The sequence below is a fragment of the Panthera onca genome, chromosome C2 (genome assembly GCF_046562875.1).
Source record: "Panthera onca isolate mPanOnc1 chromosome C2, mPanOnc1 haplotype 2, whole genome shotgun sequence".
Lineage (NCBI taxonomy): Eukaryota > Metazoa > Chordata > Mammalia > Carnivora > Felidae > Panthera > Panthera onca.
The window spans coordinates 25,046,838-25,066,940 of NC_138347.1; the positions used below are offsets into that span (position 1 = coordinate 25,046,838).

The following is a 20,103-nucleotide window of genomic DNA, read 5'->3' on the forward strand; positions in this document are numbered from 1 at the left end:
AAGGTAACTCATGAACGAACATACTCTGAGACAAATTAAACAGGAATTTCTAGGAATGGTGTCCAATCATCAGTATATTTTAAAGTTTCCCAAATACTACTGATATGCAGTTAGGATTTAGAACCACCGAGTTAGGTATAATTCAGTGGTTTGATCCATGATCTTAGCGGGAGAACTTTATACATGTGTTTCTCTTCAGTAGCACTGTCCAAGGCTGTCTATCTTTCTGGAGTTAGAGTGCAATTGTAGTAGCCAGAAGCTTCCATAAAATGATGTTCTTTCCTGAATACAAGAAGATGGCAGTTCAGCATTTGTGATGAACCAAACAGTCTGTGAGATTTATTTTCACAGAATGGAACAGTATCAACTGAACCAATAAAGGAATAAGAACAACTGAGACATAAATATGTTTGGCGAGAGTTATCTTTCTCATTTATAAAAATTACCTCCCTGCCTCCCAGTGGATTACATAGATAATTTAAATGAGATATTATAGGTAGTCATCATTGCTCCTGACACTATGGTATGTACTAAATATCAACATCCTTCTTTTACAAGTGTGAGGTTTTTGGTTTTTGTTTTTGTTTCTTGCTTACACTTAAAAAGGATATAGCTTGTTTATATATCTGTTAAATCTTAAATAAGTGATATTTCATTTAAACTATGATTTTGAGAAGAAACACTGCTCAAAATTACTGGCAACACTGCCTTCCATAGATTTTTTTTTCCTGGAATTCTCTTAGAAGTGGCTTGTTGTGGCCAGGGTACTTAGAGGGAGCTGTAAACAACTGGTCTCTAGTGATCCTATAGAAAATTGGAATAGTGAAAATGTGCGTGGCAATGAAAAAATTCAACAAACTACAGGACATAGGCTCTATTCTAGCAGCTGGCAGAATAGATGTAATGGCTGAGGATCAGCTCTGAGTAAAAGAACAGTCCTACACTCTAGAAATTATCTCACAGAATGGTTTGAAAACACATAACAGAATCCCGAATAACAATGACTTAAAAAAAAAGAGAAATATTTCTCCAATGCACCAAAACATTCAGAGATAGGCAGATGCTGATATTCGTGTAGTGGTCCGGTGATGTTAGGGGCAGACTCTCTTTGACTATCTGTGGTTTCAAGATGACTTCTGAATCTCAAGGAAGTAAAATGGAGAAAGGAAAACAATGTGATAGGACTTTCCTCACCAAATATCACTCCTAATCATATGGCATTTTTAAATGAGACAATAGAATTTGGGAACCAGAATAGAACATTAGACTGTTGGGGTGGAATAGAGAAGAGACACAATCTAAACTTGGCTCATATCAAAGTAATATTGATGATTAATTAATATAATACAGACTTTAAAATAAAAGATGCTCATCTTGTATTCCTGAGTCAACCAAGGCAAAAATCAACTCCAGGTGGATTCAACCTTGTGAAGAGTGAACTTATGAAGAGAAAATTATAAAACTTTTAGGGAATGATAGAGACAAATATCTTCACAATTATAAAATAGCAAAAGGTTTCTTAAAAAAAGACAAAAAGTACACAAAACACAAGGAAATATATTGATAAATCATTAGCATTACAACTACAATTTTATGTTTAAGTATGAACTAAAAAGAGCAAAAGGCAAATCATAAACTAGCATATGCTATATTAATCACTAAACTGATGGATTATGTTATATAGATATGAAATGCTCATACAAATAATGCAGATCAGAAAAAGACAAACAACCACAGAAGAAAAGAGACAAGCATCATGAACTGGTATCTCACGGAGGAGACAGGGATGATGTATAAGCTTTGGACACTTTGGATACTCAGAAAAATACAATCTAACGTTAAAATTAAATGCCATTTTACACTCTTGGTATTGGCAGAACTAGAAATCAGAGAGTGGAAAGTGTTAATGAGGTCATGGAAAAATAGGTCTGTCACACTGCTGGGTCGTGTGTAAGTGGGACACTAACTTTAGAAGGAGTTTGGCATACCTAACATTCTAGTTCAAGTGTAGAGCAGTGTCGCAAGCTCCCAGGAAACACAGCTGCTTGCTCCGTCATGTGAATTTTCTCTGGAGAGGTTGTTTTGGGAAACCATCGGGCTGAAGAACAGTCTGTGAGAAGGGACAAAAGGTGAGAAAGGTGTTATTTTATTCCAGTCTCCCATCATTCCTTGGTCAAAATTCATCACATTCTGTACAAAATCTGAGGCACTTCAGAGTGTTATGAAGTCTCCCAGAGCTTTCGTGATCTGGTTGGGTTGACCTACAATCTGGAGCCGATGCAACTGTTACTATGTTGGGCACAGTAGAGATTTTTGGAGGTGAGGTATGACTGGGGTTCTCTGATTCTGGCACCAGTAAATCTAGGAAGGTGTATATTTTGGTCCAGTTTACTTAATGAAGTTAAATATTTGCAACCCAGTAACTCCCCTCCTAGAGAAACTCCAACATGTACAATCCAAGAGCTATGTATAAAGGAGTTTTACTCATAATTGAAAGAACTGAGAAAAGAAAAAGAGGAAAAACAAACAACCAAAAATTCTTTAAATGTGTGTCGAGAGTAGCTGGAATATGAAAGGCAGGAAGAAAATGAATAAGCTATAGCTACAGACATCAAATTAGGGGAATATCACAAAACTGATGTTAAGCAAAAGGACCAAATCACAAAAGAATGTGCACAATGGGATTGTATTTAAATGTCAAATATTAGTCAAAAATACATTATTTATATACAAAAGATTCACCATTCAAACAGAATTTAATTTCTGGAATGAGGGAAGTAGGTAAGATTGGAAAGTGTTCTTTCTATTAGAATTCCTGAAGTACAAGGAATATACTACTTGTTATGCTATCTAGTGGATATTTGTGTGCACATTTCATTATTATTTTAGTTATGTTTAGCATTTTAGTTACATCAGTTATATGTCTAATTTATTTTTCATATGTAGACATTTTACAAAGCCAAAAAATTTATATAGTGATATCTAGAAGATAAACAATGATGTGATTAAAGTTGTTAAATAATGCTTTATTGGTTGGAATGTTTAATTATGTTACAAAAATAACTTCATGATTTAATCTTAAGTTAGACAATTATAACTTTACTCTTAATTGCTTTTTCTGTTATATTGAACTCAAAATAAATACAAATTCTAATGTTTTAGAGAAACATTGGACAACTAATTGCAAGAGAGTGAGTTGGTCACCTTTTGATCATTTGGAGTTTGGCAATAGATTGACCCTCCAAATACACTTATGAGCTAATGCTCCACTCTACCAATAAGTTCTTCAGATATTCCATTAGAGAAGAGTCATATTGCTATCTTCTCGTTGCTAGTGAAATAAATATAATTGCTTACTCCAAATTGAATAGGTAGGACACTTGCATAAGAGTAATTTAAATGAGCAGATTTCAGACTAAAATAGAATGCTGTGTCCATCTTATTCATTAAGACTATGAGATTATTCATTTCACCTATTCAATGGGCATATAGGTAATAACTGAGATAAGACAAGCAGAATAATTTTAGACAGATTGTAACTGATTGATTTGACAAACCGTTAAAAGTATGACATCTCTATTAAAGTTGTTATTTTAAATATAATTATTGACAAAAATAGTTGAGAGGCTCTCCCAGTTGTGCTGAAACCTCTCAAAAGAAAATAAGACCTAATATGATAAAATAATAAAAGAAAGTGGGTGATGTCATTTACATAATAGGTCAATATGTCCCATAGATACTCAGTTAAGAGAATGACAATGACTTTGGATTCAGAGAACATGGGAAAATCATATAATCATTTTGCAACTTTATTTACTTGCCTAATGTGAAAAATTGTATTTATCTTTCAAGATTAAATAAAAAATAGATATGCATGAAAATGATTTTCCACAATACTATGACAATAAATTTAAACAAGTCATTAATATCAAAACAAATTATCAATCCCTTTTTATTCCTCCAAAACATTAGTATCATGTTTCTTTAGAGTTCAATTACTAAAATAAAAAAAATAATAATTAATGAAAAGTGATAATCTTCTAGTTTAAAGCTAAGTCATGTTTTTAGATAAATTGATCATATTAATCTAATAAAGTTTTTTTAAAGAAGAAAACACACAAGAAATTTGAATCTGTCAAAACAGATGACAAATCAAATCTAATATATTTCATTTTTATTTATTTTCTGTTATTCATTGCATTTTTGTTGATAGAACTCATGTATTCTCTTATTCAACAAAAACTAATTTAAATATTTTTTCAATTATTTTCCACCCATATTATTACTTCTAACTATATATAGGGTGTAAGAAATTAAAATACAGATATACACATAAAATTTGCTACCTTAAATGGATGTTTGGTAGTTTCCAGAATTCATCTATTACTTTTATTTGTAATGTTGGTGTAGTTGTTATTAATGTTTTCTTTCATTAATGCATTCAAGTACATTCATTAAACAACTAGCCTACTTTGTGAACACAATGAATTTACTTCTTACCATCCCCAATAAATAATCTAAGTATTTCCTAAGTAACTACTACTTCAGAATCATCTCCTACATACCACTCTTTTTCAGAACCAATTGATTCTTCAAATCATTCTTATATGGAAGTTTTAGTATTAACTCTAAATGAAAAAATAATAATCAAAAGTGAGCTGTGTGTGCCCATTTTTCCTAAGTAATATATCTGCTGAAATATTGATTATTTAAGGTGGTTTACAAAATACAGGAAAATCATTATAAACAATCACCTATAACTAGGCTAAAGACTCTGTATTAAAACTTTGCATTTGCTGAAAACAGGCAAAAAAACCACAAGACTTTAATGAGGTACAGAGTGGCTATTTTTGGTTGCTGTCCAGATGGTGGCAGGCAGGGGCAAAGACTACTTTCAACACCTTCCTCAAACCCCTCACCCCACTGAGAAAGTTTGGATTTGTTTCTTTTCTTTGTTCATGATTTTTCTTTAAAGAACACAAATAGACAACCATTCGTGACTTCACTTTCCAGCCAGGAAATGTCTTGCCATATTATTTCACTATTTTTGTGTGCCTGTTCTTGGCATTTTAACAACATGACAGGGATTAAGTACACAACAGCACACAGCATGAATTTAGCAATAGAAATCAGTAAATGTTCAGCTTTTTAACTCACAATCTGTTATTCCTGTACTAATGGATTTTGTTCTTATTAATAGCTATAGTGAATTTTCCAGTGAGAAGGTCCAGGATACACTTTATATCCAAAATTTTCAAAATATAATGTTTAGGCAGAGATCTTAATTATATTTTAGCATATTTTAAACTTAATTTTACTATTAATGCATCAAACTGGTTAAATAATTAAAATTAAAACACAGTGGAAAGTCAACATCTGGTTCCTATGTACAACAGTCTGTTTTCTCAAATTTAACAACACTCTTACTATAATACACACTGTATGTATACATTTTTTTTTTCAGATTTGTGTTTTCTTCCAGAGATTTCTTTTAAGGCATATGCAATAAAACACAAACACATAAGTTTCTCTCCTTCTTTACACAATAGAACATACACTCTATATACTATCTGCTCATTTTGGAGACCTCTCCATATCAGAACAGACATATCTTCCCATTGCATTTGACAGGTGCACAGCATTTTGTTATATGAATTTGAATTAATTTATATAACCAGCACCCCAAAATTGATTACATAGTTGTTTATAATCTTTTGTTAATACAAGTGATGCTATAATGGTTCATCTTGTACACGTGTCATTTCATGCATGCTATTACATCTTTTAAGTGAGTCCTCAGATAGAAAATGGTATTTCCATTAGCAAATGTTACAGATACTTCAAAACATCTGTATATATTTTCAATCCTAAGAATTTTACCTATCTGTACAGCCACCAGCAATATATTAAAATGCTTCTTTCCCTAGAGCCTTGCAAAGTAAATGTATTATTAAACATTTAATTTTTTGTCAATTGGATATATCTGTCATTCTCAGTCCTATCAGACCCAATGCCACTTTCTTCATTATAAAGGAAACTGTAATGCTCTCCTGTACTATGCTTCAGTGAAATTCATTCTGTACCTCTCTATCTACATAATTTCAAAATTAAACCAGTATGCTGCTATAACTCTAATAATGGAAAAAATAAAATGAATTTTTAAGAAAAAAAATATGTTTCCATATGTAAATATACAGATGGGCCTACAAGAAGAATCATAATTAAGCAGTCAGATGTGTGTACTAAATAGAATTAACATACAGGCAGAGATGTGTTGGTCACTCAGACGCTTTGAATGGAGGTGGCATGGTTGATGTGATAATACAAAATTGTGGACAGCTCTTGATAAAGATGCAAAAACAAATTAAATATATCTATTGTTTCATAAGGTAGTTATATTGCCAAGATATTCGGTATAATATACATCCCCTCCTCTAAGTATTTCGTGAAAACGTATAAACCTGACAGAGGTTGCTAAGCTAATTATAAGCACCTCTTTTTTTTGTTTGTTTATTTATTTACTTTGAGAGAGAGAGAGAGCAAGGGAGGGGCAGAGAGACAGTGAAAGAGAGGGAATCCCAAGCAGGCTCCTCACTGTCAAGTCGTGGGACTTCAACCCATGAACCACAAATTCATGACCTGAGCTGAAATCAAGAGTGGGATGCATAATCGACTGAGCTATCCAGGCACCCCTATAAACAACTCCTATTTGTTAAGTTTATTTATTTGTTTTTGAGAGAAAGAGAGATGGCAGGGAGGGACAGAGAGAGAGAGGGAGAGAGAGAGAATCCCAAGCAGGTTCCACACTGTCAGCGCAGAGCTGGACATGGGCCATGAACTCATGAAACCATGAGATCATGGCCTGAACTGAAACCAAAAGTCAGGAGCTCAACCTACTGAGCCAACCAGGCACCCCAACCAAGTCTTTTTAATGTTTGAATGTCTGGCAAAATTTTGAAAATTGTGTGGGACACCAGCTTTTTTGCCCTTTATGTGACTATAACAGTCATTGTGGGGCATCTAGCATCAATGCCCCCTAGGAGATAAATATCTGTTGTCACTTAAATCATTTTGCCAACTAAAAATACTCACCCAAATTTTCAATAGTCTTCTTTGGGATGTAAAGCTAGTACATTAGATAAAATGGTATCTTTGAGAACTTTAACTTTTCTTTATTTTATCATAGTTTGATATTTGTTCATTGCCAGAAACTCTGGATAATTTCTAAAAACTATCTGAAGACCGTGGAATTCATTAACAGATTCACGCAAAATTTGGAGAGCAGTCAGTACTTGGGAAAAGGTACTAGCAATAGAAAGATTTCTTGTTTTTACAACTATTCACTTGAAAGAAAACCATAGTCAGTTCTGTGCATAAAGGTCGAAACTCTGATAGAAAACGTGCACTTTTTCCAAATTTAAGAGCTAGAATACAAAGTTTGAAGCAGGTACAAGAGTTAGGAAAAGAGAACAGGATTCACAGAATGGAGATATTTTGAGTTGAGAAGCCTCCAAATCACCAGTTAAACTCTGTCCAAATATATGTTCTATCACTGAACTGGGTATGGGGCAAACCCAACTCAAACCAGCTAAATATTAAAGAATTAAATTGTAATTTGAGTTTCTGAGATTGCAGGGGTGCCTGGGTGGCTCAGTCGGTTGGGCATCCTATTTTGGCTCAGGTCATGATCTCACGGTTTGTGGGTTGGAGCCCTGCTTTGGACTCTGGGCTGACAGCTCAGAGCCTGGAGCCTGCTTCAGATTCTTTGTCTCCCTCTCTCTCTGCCCCTCCCCAAGTCATGCTCTGTCTGTCTCTGTCTTTCAAAAATAAATAAATGTTAAAAAAATTTTTAAGGAAAAAAAAAGAATTTGAGATTGCATTTAGGTCCAACCAAGGCAAATGCCTGCTATAATAAAGAAACAAACAGAAAATTCCTCAGAGGAATATATTCTTCATAACATGCAAGGCTTCTGTATTCGAGTTAAGATTTAGAATTAACATATGAATATGAAAAATCAAGAAAATGTCACCCAGCCTCATTACCAAGAACAAAGACTCTGTTGTTAAAATTAGTAAACATGGATTTTAAGGCAGCTAATATCACTATGTCCAATAGGAAAGGAAGATATACTCACTTGGATGAAGAGATAAGATGTCTCATTAAGAAAACAGACTATATATGCAAGTTTTGACTATATATAGTCAAGTTTTCCCCAGATATGGTGTGTGTGTGTGTGTATGTATATATATATATATATATATATATATATATATATATATGTATTTTTTAAATACATATATCTGTATATATATATATATATATATATATATATATATTTGAAAAATGATAGTCAAGTTTTCCCCAGATATGGTGTGTGTGTGTATATATATATGTATTTTTTAAATACATATATCTGTATATATATATATATATATATATATATATATATATATATATACAATCAACCCAATGACCTCTAAGCAGGTAAAACATAAGGAAAATCACTTCTCTGTTCCTTATAGTTAAATTACTGAAAAGCATAGATCTTTAAATTAAAAAAATCTGGACTTAAATCTAGCTTATCAGAAACTATTGAGGCCAGAAGACCATCCCTAAACATCTCTAAAATGAAACGTCTCTAAAATGCTAAAAGAAAATAACACTTAATGAAGAATCTGTATTTAATGAAAATATTCCTTACAAATAAAGGCAAGAGTGGCGCCTAGGTGGCTCAGTCAGCTAAACATCTGACTCTTAATTTCAGCTCAGGTCTTTATCTTGCGGTGGTGAGATCAAGTCCCACATTAGGTTCTGTGCTTAGTGTGGAGCCTGCTTGGGGTTCTCTCTCCCTCTCTGTCCCTCCCCACTCATGCTCTCTTCCTCTCTCTCTCTCTCAAAATAAGTAAACATTAAAAAAAAAAGGAATGAAGTCAAGAATAATGATGACTTTTTTTGGAGTTTATTTATTTATTTTGAGAGAGAGAGAGCATGTGTGCATGCACAGGCAGGGGAGGGGCAGAGAGAAAGATGAGAGAAAGGAACCTAAGGAGGCTCTGCTCTATCAGCACAGAGCTCCAAGAGGGGTTCGATTACATTAACCGTGAGACCATGACCTGAGCCGAAATCAAGAGTCAGATGCTTAAACAGGTGTCTCAGGATATCTTTAGATAAAAGAAAATTAAGAGAATTTGTTGCCTACAGAACTTTATTTAAAAAAAAAATGTCAAAAGCAATTATTTGAACTGAAGGGAAATGAAAAGCATATATTGACTCTGATCTTAAGGAATAATGAAGAGCATTAAAATTGCAAACATCTAGGTAAATATAAAGGACTGTTTTTCCTCTAAGTACATTGTAAACCTTATACGATATTTATTTCTTTTAATGTTTATTCATTTTTGAGAGAAAGAGAGAGACAGAGTTGGGGAGAGGCAGAGAGCTAGGGAGACACAGAACTGGAAGCAGCCTCCAGGCTCTGGGCTATCAGCACAGAGCCCAAGGCGGGGCTCGAACTAATTAACCATGAGATCATGACCTGGGCTGAAATCAAGAGTCAGATGCTTAACTGACTGAGCCACCCAGGAGCCCTAACCCTATATCATAGTTAGAACAGAACCTATATTAATGTCTTATGGGATGTTTTAACATCCTCAGATGTTTCTGAATTCTAAAGCATAAAGAATGGGGTGGTTGATAAATGGACTTAAATCACTGTAATGGTCTACATTTTACTTTCAGTAAAGCAACATTTATTCTAAATAAATTGAAAGTCTAAGAATGTATATTGTAATTTCTAGAGAAATCATGCATGAACGTTTGATTTTCTTGTCTTTCCTAATAACTGGTAGCTTAAATATTTGATTTCTTTATTCATTCTCTCTCTTTGTCTCCCTCTGTCTCTCCTTGGACTTTTTTTTTTTTTGAGGTTTACTTATTTTTGATAGAGCACAAGTGGGGGAGGGGCAGAGAAGGAGACAGGATCTGAAGCAGGCTTTGCACTGACTGGCTGACAGCAGCGAGCCCAACAGGGGCCTTGAACTCAAGAACCACAAAATCATGACCTGAGCCAAAGTCCGACGCTCAACCAACTGAGCCACCCAGTTGCCCCATTTCCTTCGACTTTTAAATTAAGATAATATAATAACTCTGTTTGGTTTATTTAAGCCATTGCAAAATAATTTCGTTTTGATTTTATTTTTTATGTGTCAATATTTCTATATATTCTGTTATTCTTTGTTACGGTAGTAATTTTGATTCCCTTTTCATCTTCTATATAAAAATAGCTTTTTGTCAAAGGTTTCTAGTTCTTTTGCATCACCAATCATAACCCAGGTGTTTCCTGAGTTGAAGAAGTTCCCTGGGAGTCGATTGGGAAGGTGTTTACATGGACTTCTTTGTATCTGCCATGTCAGAGACCATATGGATAATTCTTTATAGTGCCATGGTATCTATGCTCCTTTAGTGCAACCAGAGCAGACTAAGGAACAGGTGATTTGTTTTTCCACATCAAGATAAGATGCTCAACAACTGCAGGGCAATGAATTTTTGTTGGGGATCTCTGCGATGTTCCACTGCTTGGCCCATCCTTTCCTCCCACACACCGTGTGCACGAACTCCACCGTGAAGAGACTTACACGCATTTTGGAGTGTGAGGATTAAATATGTTTTTCCATTTCACTAAAAACTGTTGACCATGTTTTTTTGTTTGTTTGTTTTCCTATATTTCTATTGTTGCTTTTGGTTGTTCTCCAGGAAAGAAAGAGGACAGTGCTGACTCACAGAGTAACGTTTACATGGGAATTCAATGCTATTTTACATTCATATAAGTGCACTGCTTTTTTTCCTCTTAAAATCAGTGTACTATGTTAATTTTCTTTTGAAAAAAAAAGGTATAGCATTTTAGTCATTTTGTAATCTGGACCATCTCAAAAGAAACTACCTGTTTTATGAGGAAAGGTTTATGTCCTAGTTTGAAATAGAATATTGGATTTAATTAGGCATTTTATTTTTAAGAGATATGCATTGACACCATTATCACAAATAACAGGTAAATATTTATGATGAATTAAACTCTCATAAAATATGCTCTCCCAATGTGAGGTAAAAGCCAATAGTAGTTTAAACTGTCTACATTGTAGAAGAAAAGAATTTTTGATTGATTAATAATGGTGTACATTACTTCTTTTTCACTTTGCTAAACTTTTCCTGGTAGTCTACATATCAAAATAATTCCTAATTATGAGTCAGTAACCTAAATATGACATTTTATTTATTTCATCCAACTTACAAAATAAATAAGCCTTATTTCACAGACTGCTCATTTGCTGGGTTACATTTCTATAACACATTTCTAATAATCAAATACATGCCTTTTTTGTTCACATTTACAGCTGTCTCTTTGTAGAAGAGGGATCAATAATCATCTGACTGGGGTTTTAACAGAGAAAGATAAAGAGCAAAACCTAAGGAAAGCTCACACTAACACATAATTGGAAATAGAATTTGAATGTTTTCCAAACAGACAATTGTAGTCTTTCTTACATGCAGCAGACATTTTCATTAAATAGATTCCTTGGTAATAAATTGTATATTTACAAGGGCTTTGTTTGCAGTGTCCCTTTGAGATGATACATCAAGTTCAGAAGCATCAATAAAAGTGACTTTAATATCCAGGAAAATACTGATGCAGCTGTTTGTTTTCCAAAAGTGCCAGTGACTCATAAATAACAAAGTAACACAGGCATACCTTGGGCAAAGTGGCTGTATTATCCTTTCTATGACTCTAATACCAGTAAATCAGTTACTGACTTCAAATTTCTTAGAAAATATGCCGTCTAGTTCTAGACAACGTTCAACTCTAAACAATAACACCTGAAACAAAATCCGTGCCCAAATAAGTGGGATTTCCACATCGAATAAAGTTGAACTACTCTTTAAGAGTCATTCTAGAAATTTTGTGAGATTTCATAGTTTCAATATCTGATTATTTAAGAAAGAAGAATTTCTAATCAGCCTCACCTGGAGTCAACCAAAATGAAAATTAAACCAAGGGAACTATGCCTAAAAAAATACAGAAAAGAATGATATCTTGAATTTAATAAGCCACTTTACAAAGAGGTAAACATATTTATATATTTGTCTTTATAAAAATTCTTATTACGTTTGTAGAGTAGATATTACTGCCTCAGGGGAAATAGGCACTTTTATTTGTAGTCATAGAGTCCTAAATGGAGTCTGAACTAAAATATAAGAGTAACGGGGCACCTGGGTGGCTCAGTCGGTTAAGCGTCTGACTTCGGCTCAGGTCATGATCTCGCGGTCCCTGAATTCGAGCCCCGCGTCAGGCTCTGTGCTGACAGCTCAGAGCCTGGAGCCTGTTTCAGATTCTGTGTCTCCCTCTCTCTCTGACCCTCCCCCGTTCATGCTCTGTCTCTCTCTGTCTCAAAAGTAAATAAACGTTAAAAAACATAAAAAAAAAAAAATATAAGAGTATCAGTTCCCAATCTAGTGCTACATTAAGACTACACTGTATTATATTTTTAAATAGTTGAAAGCATACTGCCACTATCCACATCACCCCAAGGCTGCTTGACTATGTAAAAGGTTGTTTATATAGGTTCCAGGAGAAGCTTACCTGTTTGGTTAGCTTTGCATAAACAATCCTCCACCCCTTTATCAAATCCTCATTTATGTCCTCAATACAAGTATATTGCTCAGCTACATTCTTTAGTTTGTATGGTCTTTATAACTGTCTTTTTACAGTGACTCCATTTCTTCTCCCCATCTTTAAAATAATCACGTGGAAAATGGCCTATTAGTCACAATTTTGCTGCTCATATTCCAGAAAAATAATGAATAAACTGTCTCTAAATAAAAAAATAGCAATATTCAAGGATTAATTATGGTGAAAACATCACATCACGTCACATCACATCACAACATAGCATAACATGACATAGCATGACATCAACATAACATATAAAAAGAGAAGTTTGTTTTCCAAACTTCCCAACTTTGCTTTCTGTACTTCTATACTTTTTTGTTTCTTGCTATACGTCTTTACTGATTTGTACTTCTCTCCTTTCATATTGTTGTTAGTATTTCCTTCTCTATTGGAAAAATGTTGAATATTAATTTATACTTTAATTTGAAAATTATCTCAGTATTTTTCATCTGCCAAGGGTATTTTTTATGACAAGCTTTCACTCCTGCTAACAACTTGCATTGATTTCATGTCACTTGGGAGAAAGGATTTGGGAGTATAGATGTTCCCCATAACCCTGAAATCAAAGCCCACAGAGGCTCATCATCTGCCTAAATAGCAGTACTCTGCCTACTAGCTGTTCTGTTAGTAATGCACCACTCCCTATAAAGGTCTGTGAAATTACATGAACAAAGTTATTATAATGGTGAATATTATTCACCAAAAGAGAAATTAATTAGCCTTAAATATTTAATTTTAAATTCATCTAAGTATACTTTGTAAGCCAGTATCTTATGTTTAATGCTGCCATTTGGTTCATTTATGACAACATATGGTAAAAGGAAAAATGTTTGTGTGTGTTTCTTTAAACAGAATCAGAGCTGATGGGATTATTGGGTTAGGGAGGGGAAGCTAGTTATTGAATTATAAATTCAGTAATTGGATCTGTCTGGTTCTCTGTCCTCTGAGTTTAATGCAGGGACATCAAACACTTCTGCTCACCTTCTGGATCTGAGTACTTCATATCAGTCATGTTATCAGCAGGCTTTTTACTGTTTGAAAGCACTGAATCTCTGGGGACAGCTTATTCTAAAGAAAAAAAACACTGCATCTTCATCTATTTCTGTTAAAAAAATGTATCATCAAAAGTCCTTTTTCTGGTAAGCTTAATATAAAGACATCAATATGCACAGCTGTCACCTTGTAACTTTCATATTTTTATGTACAAAATCACAGTGCTTTCTCTGTCAGATTATTCCAGAAAGTAGCTACAGAAGATAAACCTACCTAATACATGTTTTAAAAGATTCAGACTTTCCACAGTTAGGGTTTCAACAAAGAGTTTATAAATCTATTATTGGAATTGAGCTTTTTCAGTATTCAGACATCAAATTTGAAATCATATGATGTTTTACAGTAACAAGTGTTCAGGTACAAGTATTACTTGTACTATACAAGTAATACAGTAACAAGTGTTACTTATGGAAATATAATAGATATTTTTGAACCACTTTCTTTTTAATATTTCATAGTAATGAGTACTGTAATAATTTATCTCCACTTGTATCTATTATCAATATCAGTTTCTAGTGCAGAACAGTCTTTAAAATGATAATACCAAGCATCTAATTTGCTCCTAGTATGTGCTCCATGCTTTTGTATTGATATTCTGTTCTATACAATCTAAATGTAGACATTATTATTCCATTTCACAGACAGAGAAAGCGAGACCCAGAAAAGCAATGTAAATTGCCAATATCACATAAAGGGTCAGCTTTTGGTTTCACTGGTTGTCTCTATTGATTTCCTGTTTATAATTTTATTGATAATTTTATTGATTTGTTATCAAATAATTTTGATAACAAAATTATTAATATTTCTTTTCTTCTGTTTGCTTTAGGCTTGCTCTTTTTCTCTCATTTTCTGAGATGGAAGCTGAGATTACTGTCTGCAGATCTTTCTTTTCTTATATATATGGTCAATGTTTCAGATTTCCTTGTAAGCATTGCTTTCACAGCATTTTATAAATTTTATTTTCATTTCATTTAGCTCAAATAATTTTTAAAATTTCTTTTATGACTTCTTCTTTGACCTATGTGTCATTTTGAAGTATGTATTTAATCTCCAAATATTTTGCAATTTTCCAGCTATCTTTCTAGTTTAATTCTATTATAGCCTGAGAACGTACTTTATATGATTTCTATTCTATTAAATTTGTTAAGGTACGTTTTATGGCCCTGTTCTGTCTTTGTGAATGTTCCATGTGAACTTGAGAAGAATGTGTATTTTGCTGTTATTAGGTGAAGTATTTTACAATTGTCAATTAGATTCCTTTGGTTGGTGTTGCTATTCAATTTAGCTATATCCTTCCTAATTTTCTGCTACTTCATCTATCAATTACTGATAGAGGTGTTTTAAAGGTTCAAGTATAAGACTGAGTTTGTTTGTTGCTTCTTGCTGTGATGTCACAGTTCTGCCTCCCCTATTTTGATGTTCTGTTGCTAAATGCATACCAGTTACAGATTAAAATGTTTTCATGGAGCATTAACCCCTTTATCATAATGTTATGACTTGTTTTCTTCCTGATAATATTCCTCATTCTCAAGTCAACATTGTCTGAAATTAATGTAACTACTCCAAATTTTGAGTAGTGTTACCATGGTACATTTCCCCCCATCTGTTTATTTTTAATCTCTCTGTGTTTTTATACTAACAGTGGTTTCTTATAGCCAATGTATAGTTAGGTCTTTTTTAAAAAATAGATTCACCTGACAAGCACAGTTTCTTAATTGGTATATTCAGATCATTTACATTTAAAGTGATCATTAATGTAATTGAATTAATATCTACCATACTTTTTAGCTATTTTCTATTTCTCACACTTCTTCGTCTCATTTTTCCTCTTCCCTTTGTTTTCTGCCTTCTCTAGTTTTTTTTTTTTTTATTATTTTTCAACGTTTTTTATTTATTTTTGGGACAGAGAGAGACAGAGCATGAACGGGGGAGGGGCAGAGAGAGAGGGAGACACAGAATCAAAAACAGGCTCCAGGCTCCGAGCCATCAGCCCAGAGCCTGACGCGGGGCTCGAACTTACGGACCGCGAGATCGTGACCTGGCTGAAGTCGGACGCTTAACCGACTGCGCCACCCAGGTGCCCCTGCCTTCTCTAGTTTTAATGAACATTATATATGATTCCATTTTCTCTCATCTCTTAGCATATCAAGTTTACTTCTTTTTCATTTAAGCGTGGGAATTGGCCTAGAATTTGCAATATACTTTTACAACTAACTTAGGCCAATTTCAAATAACACTGTGACACTTCATGGCTAGTACAGATAACTTATAACAAATTATTCCCAGGACATACCTCCCTTCAGTCCCTTATAATTTGCTGTTGTTTGTTTCACTTATTCATAGGAACATACATTATTTCTGCTACTATTTTGAAGTTGCAGTTACCTATTGTATAACATGAGAATGAGGAAACTAAGATCTTGTTTTATCATTTATTCCTTTTCTCGTACTCATTCCTTTTTTATGTATATCTTGAGTTTTTGATCTATATTATTTTTCTTCTCTTGTAAGAACTTCAGAGAGATATTTATTGTGAAGATCTACAGGTAACAAATTCTCTCAATTTTTGTTTGAGAAAGTCTTTTTTTTCCCCTTCACTTTTGATAAATTCTTATCTGTTACCATTATAATAATTAGCCCTGGGAAAATAAACATAGGTTGATCGGAATCAAATTGAAATAAATCATGTTGAAATGTATACTTTGCTTTTACTTTCCCATATCTTACAGAGATTGATACACTAAGTGGATCCTTGATTATTTGGGACAAATATAAAAAATAATGCTTAGGTTACTTTCTAATATTTCATTAGGAAAAGCCATTATAAGCCTCATAAGTCAGGAGGGCCTGAATGGCTCAGTTGGTTAAGCATCTGACTTCAGCCCAGGTCATGATCTCACGGTTGGAGCCCTACATCTGTCTCTGTGCTGACAGTTCAGAGCCTGCCCTGCCTCGGATTATCTGTCTCCCTCTCTCTCTCCTCTTCCCTCTCTCATGCTGTGTCTCTCTCTCAAAAATAAATAAACACTAATAAATAAATAAATAAATAAGCCTAACAAGACAATCTAATTATATTTAACATATCTATTATTGTGCTCATTCCTTCAATGGTTATTAGACTTATATAAGCTTAGAGAAATCCTTCAAGCTCAATGATACAAAACATATATAATATGGCTAATGATAACATTAAGCATAAATACAAATTACCAAATAATTTTACATGTCCTTTTTTATTTTTGCATTTTATAAGAATGAGCATTTTTACTTTACCATCTACAGAAGTGAGCATCTGAATGTCTTCAACTCCCTCTGAACTTTTATTCTCTGGGAAATCAAATTGTATTTCATTACCTTTTTTTTTTTTTTTTGGCATTTATCATTTCTTAGTAGTTTCAGCAGCAAATTCCAGTTCTCTAAAATAATGAAATATTCACATACAGGTTATCAAGTACTTTAGAACAAAATGGTAGATGTTTTTTTCTCTCACTTCAAGGAAATATATATTTATATATATCTATACCCAAATTTATGTTACCATATAGTGAGTGCATACACACACACACACACACACACACACACACACACACTAAGAATAGCATATTTACTTGCGCTGGGACACAGCTGTGTATTACAGCTATACCTCTTTGAATATAAGCCAATATACTAGTTTCTGTTATCACAATTCCCAGTCACATTTAACCATGCACCCTATATTTTATTTATACTGATAATCCTGATGCAAATGAAAGAAGCATATTATGGAAGTAATGAGATTCAGTAACTAGTTTTATGTACTGAAACTTTTTTTTTTCTTTCTGAGCAGAGGCAGTCATATACTTTATGTATCTACCTTCAATTCACTTCTAAGCAGTGCAAGAATAGTTTTTTCTTCCTTTTTTAAAAAAAATTTAAAACAGATTTAGTAGCACGTAGAAATTATGCATGTGACTAATGGTGACAGGTGTGTTTGTACAAATACGACCCAAATACAGCTTTATGTAATCATTTCTTTCTATTAAAATAGGATGCATCAAAAAGAAAATGAAATATCTAAATCCATCTCCTTCCTCATGATTAACGAATCTAGCCTGTCTCTCGTGAACACCATCTGCTCTCTCAAGCACATTTATAGATAACGCTTATCAAAACTGGAGGGGATTATGTGGAAGCAAAGAGAAACAATAAGAGTAGTTTAATGAAATTCTATGACAAACTAGAAAGGAAGAACACATCATCTTTCAAAATAAAATCTCTGAGCTCTCAGTAGGCAAAACCAATATTTGCAGAAAAATATTTATATACCTTAAACATAATGCAATCCCAGAGTTGCTGATGTAAATTGGACTTGGCCAGAAAGTTGCATTTATGAGGAAATTGAATGATGCTTTATCGATTATACCTAAGTTTATATAAACAAATAAGTTACCGACAAAGTTGAAATATAAGTCACATTGTTGGAAACTTGATTATATTGATCTATTGATGTAAGTTACAGTTTGCATTATCATATTTTCTTTCCTGGTGGATGAAATTCACAATTGTTCTTTACATCTTGACTTTGAGTTTCTTTACATCTTTCCCATCTGTAAATCACATTAATACCTTGTTAACATAAATATATGACAAGCTGTAATGATTTAACGTCTAAACACATGACTTTAGGGCTATTGCTATCCATCTACATTGTGTCTGTTCTTGCAGTGTCTTCTCATGAAGGAGGACTAGACATACGCACTAGACTACGCATCCCCTACTGAGGTTGATCTTGCTCTCTTTCTTCTCTGTGTGGGTAAATTATTGTTCCATCCAGCGCGCGACTATGTTGTGTCTCCCTTGGACTCTGACACCAGGATGCAATGGGCAGAAGTGCTTAACCTCCACAACAGAGCATAAATAACATTTACTGAACACAAATGATCCAAAGAAGTTTTATTAGTCAGTGTATGGGTTCTCGTTTTCTTTTTTCCTACTCCCTGTGATTGTGGAAGCTAGTATTGGTATAAAACCTTGTCAGCCTGGGTTCCAAAGTGACAGACATGAGTAATCCTCCCTGCTAACCTACAGTAGATATATAACGTGAGCAAGAAACAAACTCTATCAGTTTCAGATACTGAGCTTTTTCAGTTTTGTTTTATTTGCTTTGTTTGTAACCATTGCCATCCTGAGCTTTCCTAAATGATATAAGAACTAAGCTTCCCATGGAAACATTTGAAATAGTAATTCATAAGGAGCCCTATTTTCCATATTGCTGAGTTCTATAGTTGTCTCCTTGTCACATACGTTGTACACGTTTTGTCAAACACCTCAAGTCTGCTTCAACCCAAGAGCCCCTAAACTTGCTCTATCTTTATTCAGAAGGCTCTTGTTTCTGATTTCAGCAATGCTCATTCTCTCATCCGTGCTCCAAGGCACCCTCCCAGAAGGATTGTTCTTGACCACTCGATTCAAACAAAATGTCCCTTTAACCAGCCACGGTCTCTCACTTCACTGAACTTTGTTTAGCTACTTATGAGTCTTCCACCTGCTTTGTGCTGTGTACTTCACAAAAAAGGAGATTTCCTCTAGTCTTGTTTATCATTATATTTCCTAGAACCGTTTCTGATATGTAGTCGATGTGATCACTACACAGACACATATTATTGAATGAATAAATGAACAGGTTTGAAACCTAATATATTCACAAGTCACGAAGAAAGCATTAGTATAGCTGATTCTCATAAATGGGCAACATCTTCAACTTGTAATTAGCATTGTGGCTGGAAGGAAAGAGGACGTTGAGCTTTTCAGAAGATGCCAGTCTCTGCCTCAACTGTGCTTTAAGACTTCTCTTTTCCCATACCTCCAAAGAGAACATCTAGTGACGATTTTATAAATATTTTTCTTCTGCTATTATAAGTTTGAGTTGACCATCATGTAATGGTGAGCTTTAGAAATGGAAAGAGTTGCAGTTAGGGTTTACTAATTATCAGTTATGTGTCAGAATCTCTGCTGAATCATTTACATATTGTATCCTAATTCTCAAAACAATGTCTTGACATAATTATACCTTTACTGGATACAGAGGCGGAAACTGAATCTCAGAGATACCAAGTGCCTATCTTAACATCATACCACTAACAAAAAGTCAACAGATTTTAAAGTAGTATTTCTCCGAGTGTATTCTCCAGACCACCTGCCTGAGTGTTGCCTGAGAACTTTCTGGTAATGCAAATTTTTGGATTCCACCCCAAAGCTACTAAATCCCAAACTGTGTATGAAGCCCAGCCATCAGTGTTTAACAAATCCACTAGATAATGCTGATATAAGCTAACATTAGAGAACC

General features: G+C 33.9%; 1 long non-coding RNA gene across 1 annotated transcript in view; it reads left to right on the forward strand.

The window, feature by feature from the left end:
- The first annotated feature begins 1,965 nt into the window (after nt 1-1,965).
- LOC132683886 (uncharacterized) overlaps nt 1,966-20,103 on the forward strand; it is a 32,087-nt gene continuing 13,949 nt past the window's right edge. Inside the window, exon 1 of the long non-coding RNA XR_009612451.3 lies at nt 1,966-2,129. This is a non-coding gene — a long non-coding RNA (uncharacterized LOC132683886). The remainder of the gene's footprint in view (nt 2,130-20,103) is intronic.